The 15,203-nt window shown below is 45.8% G+C and overlaps 1 long non-coding RNA gene across 1 annotated transcript in view; it reads left to right on the top strand.

Moving 5' to 3' along the window:
* The first annotated feature begins 1,903 nt into the window (after window positions 1-1,903).
* Window positions 1,904-15,203, top strand: part of LOC112582628 — a 68,561-nt gene continuing 55,261 nt past the window's right edge. Inside the window, exon 1 of the long non-coding RNA XR_003107037.3 lies at window positions 1,904-2,161. This is a non-coding gene — a long non-coding RNA (uncharacterized LOC112582628). The remainder of the gene's footprint in view (window positions 2,162-15,203) is intronic.

The following is a 15,203-nucleotide window of genomic DNA, read 5'->3' as shown; positions in this document are numbered from 1 at the left end:
AGAAGAAGCCTTGGAGAAAGAATCTCTCAACTCTCCCAGCCAAGAAGCTCAAAAGGGGAATTGTTCTCGGAGATGGAGGAGGAGACAACAGACACCTTCTTCCCCAGCCCTTTGCCTGCGGGTGCCCCTCCTTCCACGTGTTCCCGGGAGCACCTGTGCCCAGCGTCCCCTCGCCGCCCACCCCATTATGAGAGCTGCCTGCCTGGGACACGAGGCCCAGAGCCACTGTTTGGCCCCGTCCCAGTCCTGACTATGACACCATCTTCTCAGAAACACAGTCTCCTGCCCAATCAAAGGAGGCCTGAGTCCTGAGCCACCCACAGGCCAGTGTGAGAGGGGCTTGGGGAGTGGGCATCCCCCTAGGCAGAGCCCTGGTCAGTGTGACCAGAGGGTAGTGGGGACTGGGATGACTGACCACCAGCAGGGCGATGGGAGACCAGAACTTGTGTCTCGGAGATGTGGGGGCGACTTCCTCCTGGAGGGAAGGGGCAGACACCTGGGCTCCCAAACAGCTGTGTTTCCCTGTGCAGTTACTTGGCCTCTCTGTGCAGTGATTTCTCCATCTGGAGGATGGGCACCTTGTGGGATTTTGTGGTGCAGGTTGGATGAGTTCATCTGCGTTCCGTGTGCCCCGTGTGTGGTTAGTGTGTCGTGAACGTGAGCTGCGATGATGGATTGGAAACCATGCCTTGGCACCTTCTCCTCCTTTAACCCTCACCGCAGCTGTATAGGTGGGCATTAGTGTCCTTGCTCCCCGGGTAAGGAAGCAGAGGCTTGGAGCAGGGCAAAACTGCTGATGCTTCACAGCGAAGGTCTGTAACAATTAGAAGGGCTCTTTCTGCCTCCAAACTCTGACCGGTTCTGCTCTGTAAACAGGAGAGGGTGGTGCAGCAGGAGCAGGTGAGGGACAGGAAAGGGTCAGACAGGAGCCCAGCCCCCATCAGAGCCGCCTCCCCATGGGGCTGATCACAGCTTTGTCAGAGGGACTGTCACCAGAAGTGGTCCCTGGAGGCGGAGGCAGGGGAAGGAGGAGGAAGGAGGAGGAGTTGGAAGGGGAGGGAAGGCAGGGGGAGGGGGAGGCAGGAGAGGAGAAGGAAGTAAACATTAGCTACACTAATGAGCCCCAAACCAAAGGATAGTCTCAGGGTCCCACTGGCAAACCAGGAGCGTGTGGGCTGTGCTTCAAACCATAAAAAGAGGGTGACACCCACCTGCACCCCCTCCCGGGCCCCAAGAAGAGCTGTTGTGAGCAGAAAACGTTCACTGAAAACTGGAAAGATTGCCCAAGAGAGGCTGAGTGAGGAGCCCTCTGTGAGCAGAGGACCCAGGGTTGGGGTCCTGGGGAGGCAGGAAGAGGAGGTGGCAGGGATGTGGCTCAGCAACCTCTGCTCACACAGGAAAAGTGACTGAAGAGTGTCATCAGGTGGGTGTGCCACGGAACGTCACCAGGTGAGGGGGGCCATGGGGGGGTGGCCATCCTTCTAACTTCCTGGGGGAAAAGCTCCTCACTGTCAGGGACATGAAAGAACTGTCAAAGGCCCACGAAACGAGCTGCCTGGATTGTGAAACAGAAAACTCACTGCTGTTTGCTTTGTGACAACATGGAAGCCACAGATGTTCCCTCCAGATGACACCCTGGCGTGACCTCCATCACCTCCTCCACATCACCTGTCCTCCTCTCCTGTTTCTACCCCCACCCTGTTCTGGGGCGGCTGCACCCATGCCTGGGGTTCATGGGTCAGGGGTCACAGAAGGAGATGGGCCAACAGGGAAATCCCACAGGGGAGGAGCAGGCTTCACAGGTCAGAGATCAAAGGTCAGATGGGCAGTTATATTGATTCAAAGACATGTGGCTATTAAAGCTGGAGGCCAAGGACTGGCCAGTCCTTGAGCAAGAAGCCAGGCTCACTGGGAGGAGAGAAGGAGGCCCTTCCACTCAGAGGGCTGACCTTGAGCCAGGCAACGTGCCTGGGCTGCCCTGCCAACAGTGCCATCAGTAGATCCTCCCCTGACCTTGCAGATGAATATCTTTATGCTGACATTGCAGGTGTGGGACTTAGAGAAGTCAGGTGATTCACCAAAGGTCTCACTGCTTCTGAGTGGCAGGGCTGGGACCAGCAGGAGTCTGTCTGACCACGCAGGAAGGGGCCGGGTCACAGAGGTGAGTGTGGTCTGCACAGTGTGGGCTCATCTCGGGGAAGGAGGGGCTTGCTGAGGCCTGAAGACGTTAAGGTGTTTATCAGAGGGATATGGAAGCTATTTTGTGTTCTAGACTAGGAATTTCTAAAGATGCACAAATGAGAATTGTTGATCCCAGGGACCAACAAAGTTGGAGAGAGAGTAACACATTTGAAGCTCACTACCCTAGACAGTGGTTCAGGCTGAAATTAGAGAAATGCTGCCAAATAAATCTATGGATGGGATATACTGATAGCTTACAGTGTTGGATTCATGATCTTCAAAGAAGAAGATTTAGCTTCGGGACCAGGGACCAGGCTTGATCACTCAAGAGCTTTTGTGTAGCAGAGTTTTATTAAAGTAAAAAAAAGGGACAGAGAAAGTTTTTGACATAGACATCAGAAGGGGGGCAGAGAATGCCCGCCCCCAGCTAGTCTTATCAAGGTCTTATATACTTGTTTCAGACCCACTCCCACAACATACATCTTAAATTAACAAGATTAGAAAGAACAGTAGAAAGATCTTACCAGACACACTCCCATAATATACATTTTAAAATGACAGGATTAGTCAGAAGGTTCTTGTTAAACATGTCCTCAAGCAAGATACATTGTTATATTGACTGAAAAGTGAAAAGTGAAAGTGAAAGTTGCTCAGTCATGTCCAACTCTTTGCCACCCCATGGACTGTATGGAATTCTCTAGGCCAGAATACTGGAGTGGGTAAGCTTTCCCTTCTCCAGGGGATCTTCCCAACCCGGGGATCAAACCCAGGTCTCCTGCATTGCAGGCAGATTCTTTATCAGATGAGCCACAAGGGAAGCCCAAGAACACTGGAGTGGGTAGCCTATCCCTTCTCCAGCAGATCTTCCCGACCCAGGATTTGAACTGGGGTCTCCTGCATTGCAGGCGGATTCTTTACCAACTGAGCTATGTTATATTGACGAAGACAAAGGAATGTAGAAAAGAGTTTGTTTGTCCTTTTCTCCTTGAGAGCCCCAGGCCCCTTTCCCCTTCTTGAGGGCTCTGGACCCCTTTCTCCTCAGGAACCCTGGACTTCTTATCAATCTAATGTATCTTGCTCAAGGACATGTTTCTCCTCCTTGGAAACCCTGGACTTCTTATCAACCTACCTAGGAACTGACTCTCTCAGTACTAGGGAAATTGTAAAGTGTCCATGGCATGGTGAGGCTAGGGAGGCAGGGCATTGCAAGCCAAGGTGCCCAATGGGAATGGGATTGCTTTGGGAATCGGTGGGTTTCTCTTTGAAGAGGACAGCAACTTTTTCCATCTGACAGCATCCGTCCCACTTCTCTGGGGGTAAGAACTCCACCATCCTTAGGGGCCACCCCTCCTCCATTCTCAGACTATGCAGCTCTGTGAGGCTGCCCCTGTCCCTGGATGTAGGGAAAGGATGTGACCCAGGCATGGCCAGACAAAGTGACCACGTTGAGTTCAGGGAAAGGCCTTGGGTCTAATCCAGCCAGAGAGATTCAGGCTCAGTGCTGCAGTGAGAACCACTGGGAAAGGAGCTTTCTGGGCTGGACTTGCATCTACCAAGACAGGAGATGGAGTTGTTGGGCTGGGGGAGCAGTTAACTCTATGTATGTGCATGTGCGTGTATCATGTGTGTGTAAGGGCATGTGCAGAAGGCAAACTTGTGAATCAGATAAAAGTCAGACCAAATTCACTTAGTCTTTTAGCATGTAATGAAACTTACTCTCACCCAAGGGTTTCCCTGGTGGCTCAGACGGTAAAAAATCTGCCTGCAATGAAGAAGAACTGGGTTCCATTCCCGGGTCAGGGAGATCCCCTGGAGAATGACATGGCAAGCCATTCCAGTATTCATGCTTAGAGAATTGCATGGACAGAAGAGCCTGGCTGGCTACAGTGCAGCGGGTCACAAAGAGCTGGACATGATTGAGTGACTAACACACACACACACTGTCATCCACACACCACTCCTCTCAGCATCTATTATCCTGTCTTCTTCCAACAGCCCTTCTTCAATACAAGGTGGGCTCCTGGGGCTCCACCCCTGGCCAAGCTAGTCCGTGTTTCTCCTTCCTGTGACCACAGTCGTGGGTGCCGATGTGGGCACACTATCTAAGCTGGACCAACCAGAGGCAATCTTAGGACTCTGATAGGAGTTATGTGAGCAAAAGTTTTCTCTTGCTGGCCTGCTGGCAGCTCTCCTGTCACTCATGAGGAATGATATGTTTGAGAATAGAGCCAAAACAGAAGTGGGTCCAAGAAATAGAAAAAAAGAGAAATTAGCTTCAGCCCTGAGTCAAATTGTGACTAAAGCCAGGATAACCCAGACTTTTCAGTTATATGAGCCAATTAACTTACTTTTACTTAGGTCTGTTTTATGTGGGATTTTCTGTCCCTCACCGTTAAAATAGTCCTGAAGAGTCAATTAAGAGAAGATTCCTATTCTAAGAACTAGAAATAGCTGAATAATCTAGAATTAAACAAGGAAACTGTAAAAAATATGATCAAAACATTTAAAAAGATAAAATAAGAAAAACAATCATAAAGTGAGACAGAGGTGAACAATAACCAAATAGATCTTGAGAAATAAAAGTGTATTAAATAATATTCACAACTCAATATCTCTCATTTACACAGAGAGAAATAGGGAGATGGTAGAAAGTTCTGAGAAAACTCAACAGAAAGAGATAAGAAGAAGAAAAATGTAACAGTGATGTTAAGAGATTGGGAGACAGAATGAAATGTTCCAGATACATATTCTCTCCAGGAGAAGGAAATAGTGAAGAAAGATTGAAGAAGCAAATCAAGTTCCAAAAACTGAAATAATAAGAAATCAACGCCTAGGCACATCAATATAAAACTGAAAAAACAGCAGGCGAGGAGACAAAGAAATGAAACAGGAATGCTAATTAGGCTGGCAGTGGACCACTGGGAAGAAACAACCGATGTCAGGAGACAACAGGGTAAAGTCACCACATAATTGGGGAAAGATGAGCTATCAATTTGATCACTGATGTCTAGGTGAACAGTCATTCATGAAAGATGATGAAATAAGACAGTTTTCAGCAAAAATCGAATGTTTATTACTCACAGCCTCCCATCTAATATTTAATAAAGTATCTTCTCAGTAACAAGAAAAGTGAGTCCAGAAGAAGGGGTGTATGAAAGTAGCAAACTAAGCAAAGAAATTACTAAGCATGTTGGTAAGTCCAAATAAGCATTTATTGTTAAAAGAATTAATCTGTAGAGAGGGCTTAAAAATGAAGCGGAAGTGAATCAGTATATAGCAATAACATGATAAGTCTTTTTTTTTTTTTCATGATAAGTCTTCATTGGCTGATTGAACTTGTGTGTGTGTGATAAGTCGCTTCAGTCACGTCCAACTCTTTGCGACCCTATAGATCGTAGCCCACCAAACTCCTCGGTCCGTGGGATTTTCCAGGCAAGAATACTAAAGTGGGTTACCATGTCCTCCTCCAGGGTGATTGAAGTTAAATAACTGTAAACTCCATGTAATAGTTGGCTGAAGAATAAAGATGCTAATTAAGCCTTAGGTATGGGTCTTAATATATAGTGTGTTATTGAGCAGATATTTCTCCAAAGAAGACATATAGATGGCCAACACTTGAAAAGATGCTTAACATCAATCATTAGCAGAGAAATACAAATCAAAACTATAATGAGATATCTCCTCACACCTGTTAGAATGGCCATCATGAAAACACCTACAGGCAATAATAAATCCCAGAGAAGATGTGGAGAAAAGGAATCTTCCTACCCTGTTGGTGGGAATGTAAATTATATAACCACTATGGAGAACAGTATTGAAGTTCCTTTAAAAGCTAAAAATAAAACTAGCATTTGACCCAGATATCCCACTACTGGGCATATATCTTGAGGAAACCATAATTCAAAGAGACACATGTACCCCAATGTTTATTGCAGCACTATTTACAATAGCCAGGACCTAGAAGCAACCTAGATGACCATCAACAGATGAATGGATAAAGAAAATATGGTACATATACACAATGGAATATTACTCCGCCATAAAAGGAAATGGAATCGGGTCATTTGTGGTGATGTGGATGAAACTAGAATCTGTCATACAGAGTGAAGTAAGTCAGAAAGAGAAAAACAAATTTCATATATTAATGCATATATGTGGAATCGAAAAATGGTACTGAAGGATGTATTTGCAGGGCAGGAATAGAGATGCAGGTACAGAGAATGGACTTGTGGACACAGTGGGGGAAGGAGAGAGTGGGACGAATTGAGAGACTAGCACTCACATATACACACTATCATGTGTAGATTAGATAGCCAGAGGGAAGCTGCAGGAAGCACAGGAGCTCAGCTTGGTGATCCGTGATGACTTACAAGGGTGGGATGGGGTGGGGGCAGAAGGGAGGCTCAAGAGGGAGGGGATATATTATACATATACCTGATTTATATTGTTGTATAGCAGAAACTAACACAACATTGCAAAGCATTATGCTCCAATTTAAAAAAAAATACAGTGGATTAGCATCCAGTTCAGTTCAGTTGCTCAGTCAGGTCTGACTCTTTGTGACCCCATGGACTGCAGCATGCCAGGCTTCCCTGTCCTTCACTGTCTGCTGGAGTTTGCTCAAACTCATGTCCACTGAATTGATGATGCATGTAAAAGATGATAAATGTAAAAGGTGCATGTAAAAGACGGTAAATGTAAAAGATTAGAAATAGAATGTATAACTTTTAAACTTGGTTGAACATAAAGAAACAATGAAAATTCAATCAATATAATGAAGACAGAGAAAGAGAGGAATAAAATAAGCAAAGGAAAAGCAGATACAAAGAAAGCTTAAGATTAAATAGTGGAAGTTATTCCAAATAAAGTTGTTTGGAATAAAGTGCAGAGGTCCTAATAAGCATAACCTGTATCTCCCTCTACAGGGCTGTCATCAGCCTTTTGGTCCAGATGTTTCACCCTTGTTTGTCCATCATTACTAGAGGGTCAGTCTCTCCAGGACGTAGGCCTGTCCATTTGATTCTAGGGCTCCTGCCCCATGCCCCACAGTGTTTGGCTTTCAGCTGGTAAATCGAACAATGGAAGCAAGGGGAAAAGATGGAAATCTAAGGTCTAAGGAAGTCAGAGCCACAAAGTGACAATACACAACTGAGGACATTCAAATGTTTATCAACAAAATCCACTTCACTGAAAATTAGAGCTAGGAAAATCTAAGCTAAAGAGAAAATATTGTTTTGCCTATCAGAAACAGAATTCAAAATGGCAATACTAAATATTGGAGTGATTGCAAGAGACTCTTGATACACTTCAAGATAGATTTCATTTCAAATTTTCTGGAGAGCAGTTTTACTTCTAACATTTGATATCATGTTTGTAGCTTTGGTTGTTAAGTGTCCACAAACTGATACAAACCAGCTTAAAAGGAATTTATTACCCAAAATAATCAGACAGACATGTGTGGTGTGTGTGTGTGGGCGTTGCTGGTTTCGGGCATGCCTTAACTAAGTCATCTAATGAGGGCATAACCCACTTTCTCTATGTCTGTGGTGTCATCTTCCTCCCAAGACTACTCTTTTATGCTCACAAACTATTTGCAGCAGTTCCAGATCTCACATTCTACTGTCCAGTGGAAGAAAGATCATTGTTTTTCAGAGTTCCCAGAAAATGTTGCCTCCTAATTCACTAATGCTGCATGTGGCCAACATCTGAACCATATGCTATGCTATGCTAAGTCGCTTCAGTTGTGTCCGACTCTGTGTGACCCCATAGACGGCAGCCCACCAGGCTCTGCCATCCTTGGGATTCTCCAGGCAAGAATACTGGAGTGGGTTGCCATTTCTTTCTCCAATGCATGAAAGAGAAAAGTGAAAGTGAAGTCGCTCAGTCGTGTCCGACTCTTAGCGACCCCATGGACTGCAGCCTACCAGGCTCCTCTGTCCATGGATTTTCCAGGCAAGAGTACTGGAGTGGGGTGCCATTGCCTTCTAATTCATCTCAAAAAGTACCAGTTAGGAACAATCAATGATGGGAAATAGAATAGGGAAACTAAAGACAAAAGAATCCAGAAACTTGAATTATTTAGGATGGATTAAATGGGAAGAGTTCACATATAGGGAAATTCTCAGCTCTTCTCTTTTCAGAAAGATCTCCTCCATTTTCCTCTTCTCTGCTGTTTGAATTTCAGTGATGGGTCTGGAATCATCTCTGTATCTTAGATGTCTCCTAGGTGTTTTTTGATTTGTCCTGTCCTTTTGTTTCCTTGAGCTTTCCTCTGGATATTTTCTTTGGTTGTACTTTCCAGGTCATTAATCGTCTCTGCAGCCAGGCCTAATTAGCTCTTAAATGTATCCACTGTGTTCTCAATGTCCTTTTTTGTTTCAGTTGCAGAATTTGAATTTTTTATAGCTTATGTTTTCTGCTGAAATTTTAAACTTATCTTTCATTTCCTTGAGTGTATTAAGCAAGAATTTCAAGTCTGTGCCTGGTAACTCCTATACGTGGAACTCCTTGGGCCTGCGATTTCTATTGTCTATTTTTTTCTCCAAGATCTTGGTCATGTCATCTATCCTTTTCAAGTACCTCCTTATTTTTGATTGCATGCCAAACATTGTATTTTAAACAGTGTTCATTTGAGAGTTTAGATGATGTTACAGTTTTTAAAAAATACATTAGTGGTGAGAACACTTAATATCAGATACATCCTTTAAACAAAATTTTTTTTTCTTTCTTTTTTTTTAAATTTTATTTTATTTTTAAACTTTACATAATTGTATTAGTTTTGCCAAATATCAAAATGAATCCACCACAGGTAGTAATTTTCTGGTGGAGTCTTTAGGGTTTTCTATGTAGAGGATCATGTCATCTGCAAACAGTGAGAGCTTTACTTCTTCTTTTCCAATTTGGATTCCTTTTATTTCTTTTTCTGCTCTGATTGCTAGTGGCCAAAACTTCCAAAACTATGTTGAATAGTAATGGTGAAAGTGGGCACCCTTGTCCTGAACAAATTTTTAAGTGTATGATACATTATTGTTAATTACAGGTATGGCAGATTTCTAGAGCTTTTTCATCTTGGATGATGTTACAGTTTTTAAGAAAAGATTTATGTTTGCTTATGGCTGCCTTTGAGGCTAGGGGCGCCATCATTCCAGATCACTTTAATCCAGTCCAATCTTGGGCTTCAGATACAGTACGAGCGGTTCACTCTGACTCATAGAGTGTAGCTTTTGGGTCTCAACTGAAAGCCTGGGATGTTTACCAGGACATGCTTAGTAGGCCCTAAATTTCAAAGTTTGTCCTAGATCCCTAGGAATTGTGGTTCAGGCTCTCATTTGTGTTCTCACTTTCTTAGGATCCTCTAGAGGAAAGTGTCTCCATGCTGGGGTCACTGCTCTGGGCTCCCCTCTGCTCACAGTCTCTGCACCCCAGTTCCTCACTGCTTGGCAGCTCTCTAAGCCTTCTTACAGATGTTTATTTTCCATCTCTCTACTTCACTGGTTGTTTTCAGCAGGGTGGAGAACACTCCCAAAGTGGAGACCATGGTGGACTTCAGAGTCCAGTGAGGTATGGGTTCCAAATACACCTCCACCTTTTAAAAATGGGGTGACCTTGGCCAAGTTGTTCAATCTTTCTGAGCCCATTATCTCTCTAAAAGAAGGGGTTAATACCTGCTCTGCAGGATTGCTAGCAGGTTTGGAAATAACACACGGGATATACTTCAGATTATCCAACATTTGGCAGGGACCTGAGACACTTAGCTCTGCTGTGGTTGATACTCTCAGTGAGTCTGCCCAGCTCCTAGTGCTCAGGATGGGAATCTGTGAATCTTGTTCACGTGAGGTCCAGGAGGCTTCTAAAGAGGGGCATTATGAATGGTAGGCTGCAGTGTTGTTGGGGGGAACCAGGTTTCCTGGGCTAACATCACTTAGGGGTCTCTGGGGCTTGTCTGGGCCTGGGCAGGTGGGCAGGGAGACCCTGAGAGCACTCCACTCATAATCAGAGGGAGGAGGACCAGTCAGGCATGAGAAATTCTGGTATCAGAAGGAAGAGAGTGAGAGGAGGCTTTGAAGGGGAAATGAGACTGGAGGTCAGACCCTGGGGTGGGGCCTAGATGGAGAACATGGGCTGAGATGCAAGTTCGGGTCTGAAGGTACGGCAGGGCAGGGTGCTGGTGGGCTTACTGGAAGTGAGATAGTAAGCTGAAGTCCTCAATTTTGACTCTGGCATTAAAAAAAATTTATTGGAGTATGGCTGCTTTACAATGTTGTGTTAGTTTTTACCATACAGCAAAGTGAATCAGCTATATATATATATATATATATATATTCCCTCTTTTCTGGATTTCCTTCCCATTTAGTTCACTACAGAGCATTGAGTAGAGTTCCCTGTGCTATACAGTAGCTTCTCAGTAGTTACCTATTTTATACATAGCATCAGTAGTGTATGGGCTTCCCTGGTTGCTCAGACGGTAAAGAATCTGCCCACAGTGTGGGAGACCTGGGTTCCATCCTTAGGTTGGGAAGATCCCCTGGAGAAGGGAATGACAACCCACTCCTGTATTCTTGCCTGAGAATCTGATGGACAGAGAAGCCTGGTAAGCTACAAACCATGGGGTTGCAAAGACTCGGGCACGACTGAGCGACTAATGCACAAACATACATCAATAGTGTGTATATGTCAATTCCAATCTCCCAGTTCATCCCACCTCTTCTTCCCAACTTGGTATCCACACATTTGTTCTTTACACCTGTGTTTCTATTTCTGTTTTGCATATAAGATTATCTCTACCATTTTTCTAGATTCCACATATATGCATTAACATGCAATAATTATTTCTGACTTGCTTCACTCTGTGTGACACTCTCTAGGTCCATCCATGTCTCTGGCTCTTGCATTTTGGCTCCACCTCTTAAAGACTGAGGCTATTTGGATTCTAAAACCTTTGGAATATTTATGTTTTAATAGAATTACATTAACAGTGATAAAATCTCATTGTGAAACTAGTTTTCAGAACAAATACATGACATTTCAATTCTAGGTTTTCATACAGTCTAATTATAATTTCTGTTATTGTTTCTTTGCTACTTTATTGAAATTATATTCATCCAACACTGATAGCTCAGTTGATAAAGAATCTGCCTGCAATGCAGGAGACCCTCGTTCAATTCCTGGGTTGGGAAGATCCGCTGCAGAAGGGATAGGCTACCCACTCCAGTATTCTTGGGCTTCCCTGGTGGCTCAGCTGGTAAAGAATCCGCCTGCAATGTGGGAGATCTGGGTTTAATCCCTGGGTTGGGGAGGTCCCTTGGAGAAGGGAATAGCTACTCACTCCAGTATTCTGGCCTAGAGAATTCCATGGACTGTATAGTCCATGGGGTGGCAAAGAGTCTGACACGACTGAGCGACTTTCACTTTCACTTCTTTCAACAAGTTTAAATTTTATAACAAAATTTTACAACTAATTTTTTGTCCCTTTATAATTTGCCTTCTGCTGTTGTGAGTGCCCATGTGTGTGTGCGTGCACATATGTGTGCTTTTAGCCATTGTTTCTACCAAGTCCAGTTTCTTTTGAATGCATTGTGCAAATCTGGGCTTCATGAAGAAGATTTAATTCTTTCTTTAGTTTTTGGCCAATTGGACATTTTCCCTCAAGGCTTACCAGTAGCTCAGTGGGTAAAGAATCTGCCTGCAATGCAGGAGACGTAGGTTTGATTCCTGGCTCCAGAAGATCCCCTGGAGAAGGACATGGCAACCGACTCCAGTATTCTTGTCTGGAGAATTCCATAGACAGAAGAGCCTGGCGGCCTACAGTCCATGAGTTGCAGAGATTCGGACACAACTGAGTGACTGAACAGGCACACACGCCTTTTCCCCTCATGGGCTGATTTCAATATTGTGTTATGTAGTTTATGTTGACTGTTATGTCTACTGACGACATTTCTTACTCATTGTCTATAAAGCAGGAGGTTCTATTTCTTTCTTTGTTAATCTATCAGAAACTTGTGAACACTTTTGGGAAATGGAAAAACAAGAGGGAAAGAGAAAGGCGTGAGAGGTTAGTGCCAAGAGGAGACCTAAATGGTCACATGAGACACAGACCCAGAAACAGGGGGGACAGGGCTGAGGACATTTGGTTCCAATCCCTTTGAATTCAAAATGTGCTGCTTCTGAATTGGACAGAAAGCATTTTAGCCAAGAGATGGGCCCCAACTTTGGCACTGACTGGGGCAAGAGTGACCCAGTCTTTGGGGAAGACCCAGTTGGTCAGGAGTCTAGGGTTGAAGTAGGAGGGTTTGGAAGAGGGTCAGACTGGGGCTGGGACCAGGATTGCCATTGGAGTGGGGAGGGATATGGCAGTATGGCTCCCTGCCATACTGGCCCCAGGGAGCTACCATTGTGGTTTCAACGGGAGATGGTCCACTCAGCAGGGACTCTAATCCTGTTTCCCCATTTACTAGTGAGTGCGTTGAACGAGCTGCTTAGCGGCCAGCACTTTAGCTTCCTCAGCTGACACATGGGATGCCTTCCTCAAAGGGCTGCTGTTAGAACTATGCACAATCATGTAGATAAAGTGACTGGCTAGAGAAGCCTCTGTAAATGGTGACTCCTATTCCTAGTATCAGGGTTGCTGTGCAAAGACCAGGGCGGCAACCTGAAGCTAGTCCCCTTGATCATTCAGGGGCCAGGGGAAGGGGAGGAGGGAGCAGCTAAATCTGCCTGGAAAGGATCGCTAGACTGGTGGACCTGCTGGGAGGGAGCCTCAGAGGCATGAATATCCCACCCTCAATCTCCTCCCATTTTCTGCTGGGCTTCCCAGGACCAAATCCAATAGGAAGGCAGAGGACCAGGGAGTCCAGATGGGTCTGCATCCCAGGGCAGAGAGCAGGGCTGACAAAGGGTGGCCATGAGCTGCAAACTGAAGGCGTCAACACAGACCAGGGGTGAGCCTTGCCCTGTGCCTCCCCGTTTCCAGGCTCTGGGAGGGAGAGTGGGGGAGGAGGAAAGACTCTCCCATCAGACTTTCCCAGTGGACAGGCTCAGCCATTCAGCTCCTCTGAGAAAGGTCAAGGGTAATGTATTCCTCCTCCTGACTCGAGGTACAGCCAAGGCTCACTCACCCAGACCCTTCAGCATTCCAGGCTTGGAATGATTCAGATGGGAGTTGGCCTGAAATTTATCTTTGCTGTATTTACACAGAAAGACCTTAAAAAGCTAGTCGATGGTGTCAACAAAGATCATTATGATATTTCAGGAGAGATGGTTTAACATACCAAAGGAGGGGAAAAGAATTTTTTAAGCACAGCAGTGGAAACCATATTTGGACATTGAGGGAATCAGAAACTGTTCTTTTTGGTAATAATCACCCAGATGTTATCCCATATGAGCCAGAAGCTGATTCAGGGATGAGACAGAAATCATGTGGTCACATTTGCTCAGTGCCCTTTGAGAGTGGTACCCAGCCGTGGTTAAAAGGTGGTAGCCAGGTGGTTTGACCCTCTAGAGTCAAAAGTCAAGCTCTCTCCTCACAGACGCAGCTTGAGGTTGTGGTAGGAAGTTGCACTTTGGACTCAACACGATTGACCTGATATCTGCAAGTCTTATGGGTCCTCTGACTCTGGTAAAGCCTTATTTCTCCATCTGTGAAATGGGTCAGGAAACCCACATCTCATGGGCTTTCTCTAGAGAGCACCAGGTTCCTGTGGTGATGGCCCTACCGCATAGTGGGTCTTCAGCTCCTGAATCCCTTTCTTCCATTGGATGCTCCTGAAGGACCTGCCTGATTGTACAGCCTACATGTCTGCCTGGTGGAGGTTAGCCAGGGAATACTGGCTGGGAGGCAGGGAGGCCACCAATCCCCATTATTTGGCTCAGACTAACCCAGTTTGTCCCAGGCCTTGAGTCCATCCTTATTTCTATCTTAAATCCTGCCCTCTGAGTCACATGGGCAGTGTCTTCCAATAGGAAGAACATTGTGCTTTAGACCCAGCCAGGGGTCATTTCAAATCCCAGCTCTGCCAGTTAAGTACCAAGGAACAACTTTCTGAACTTCCCTTAGACTCTGGACAAGTGAGATGGCCAAACCTGCTTTGCAGGGAGTCTTAAATGCCCAGGACAACCTTTGGTCACTGTAATGGCTAGGTAATTGGTGACTATCACTACTGTTGTTTGTGGAGTGTGTTCAGACGTTTCTAAGTTGGTCAGAAATCTGGTTTTGCCTCTGGGATTTTCCCCGTGATGAGAAGTTGCAGACTGTTGGGAAAATCTGCCGATTTGCAGGGGGTGGGGACTGTGGTGAGGGAGAGGTCGTGTCTGTGACATCACCACAGGAGCGTGGTCTGTTCTGCCCAAGCCCTGCGTCCAGGTAAGGATGCAGAGATAGAATATCCCGAGGCCCTGCTCCCGCATCCTCTCCTCCCCAGGATGCGAGTGTGGTCCCCAGAGCGTGCATCCCGGCCAGAGAGCACAGGACATGCCGTGACCTCCCTGCGGAAGAGATGAGTAATAAAGCGCAACGGCTTGCCCAAGGCACCATGGAAAAAGGCGTCCATCATCTTAATGGTACCTTTTAGATGTCTAGCTGAGCTGCAGCCTCTTCCTCACGATCCCTGCCCCTCCCGCGAGCACTGCGGGGGAGCTATTCCTGGCATGTCCTGTGGTACAAAAGCGCGGTTCATCTTCTCAAGGAGACGTGGGGAGGTTGAAAGTCAAACTCATTGGAACAAACCTTGGCTTTGGAGACGAGTCAAGTGCTTGTTATGCAAGTGCTCGCTCTCCCCAAGGAGAAGTCAGCACGATGAGAAAAACAGAGTTAGGGGGGATTTGGCGATAAGGATGAAAAGGGAACAAGATCGATGAGGGACACACCGTGTCTGTGCGGGGGCGTGGCCAAGTGTGCTGGGGCGTGGCCATCGCCTCTAGGCGGGGAGCTGAGTCTTCAGCATCAAGTAGAACAAGCCAGGTCGGGAGGAGGGCAGGCTGGGTCCCTCTGCTCCGTGAGGTTTGGGAGAAGAGTTGAGGTTCAGCTT

The sequence above is a fragment of the Bubalus bubalis genome, chromosome 2, assembly GCF_019923935.1.
Source record: "Bubalus bubalis isolate 160015118507 breed Murrah chromosome 2, NDDB_SH_1, whole genome shotgun sequence".
NCBI lineage: Eukaryota > Metazoa > Chordata > Mammalia > Artiodactyla > Bovidae > Bubalus > Bubalus bubalis.
The sequence above is the reverse complement of the archived record's forward strand: the minus strand, read 5'-3'. Positions and strand labels throughout refer to the sequence as shown.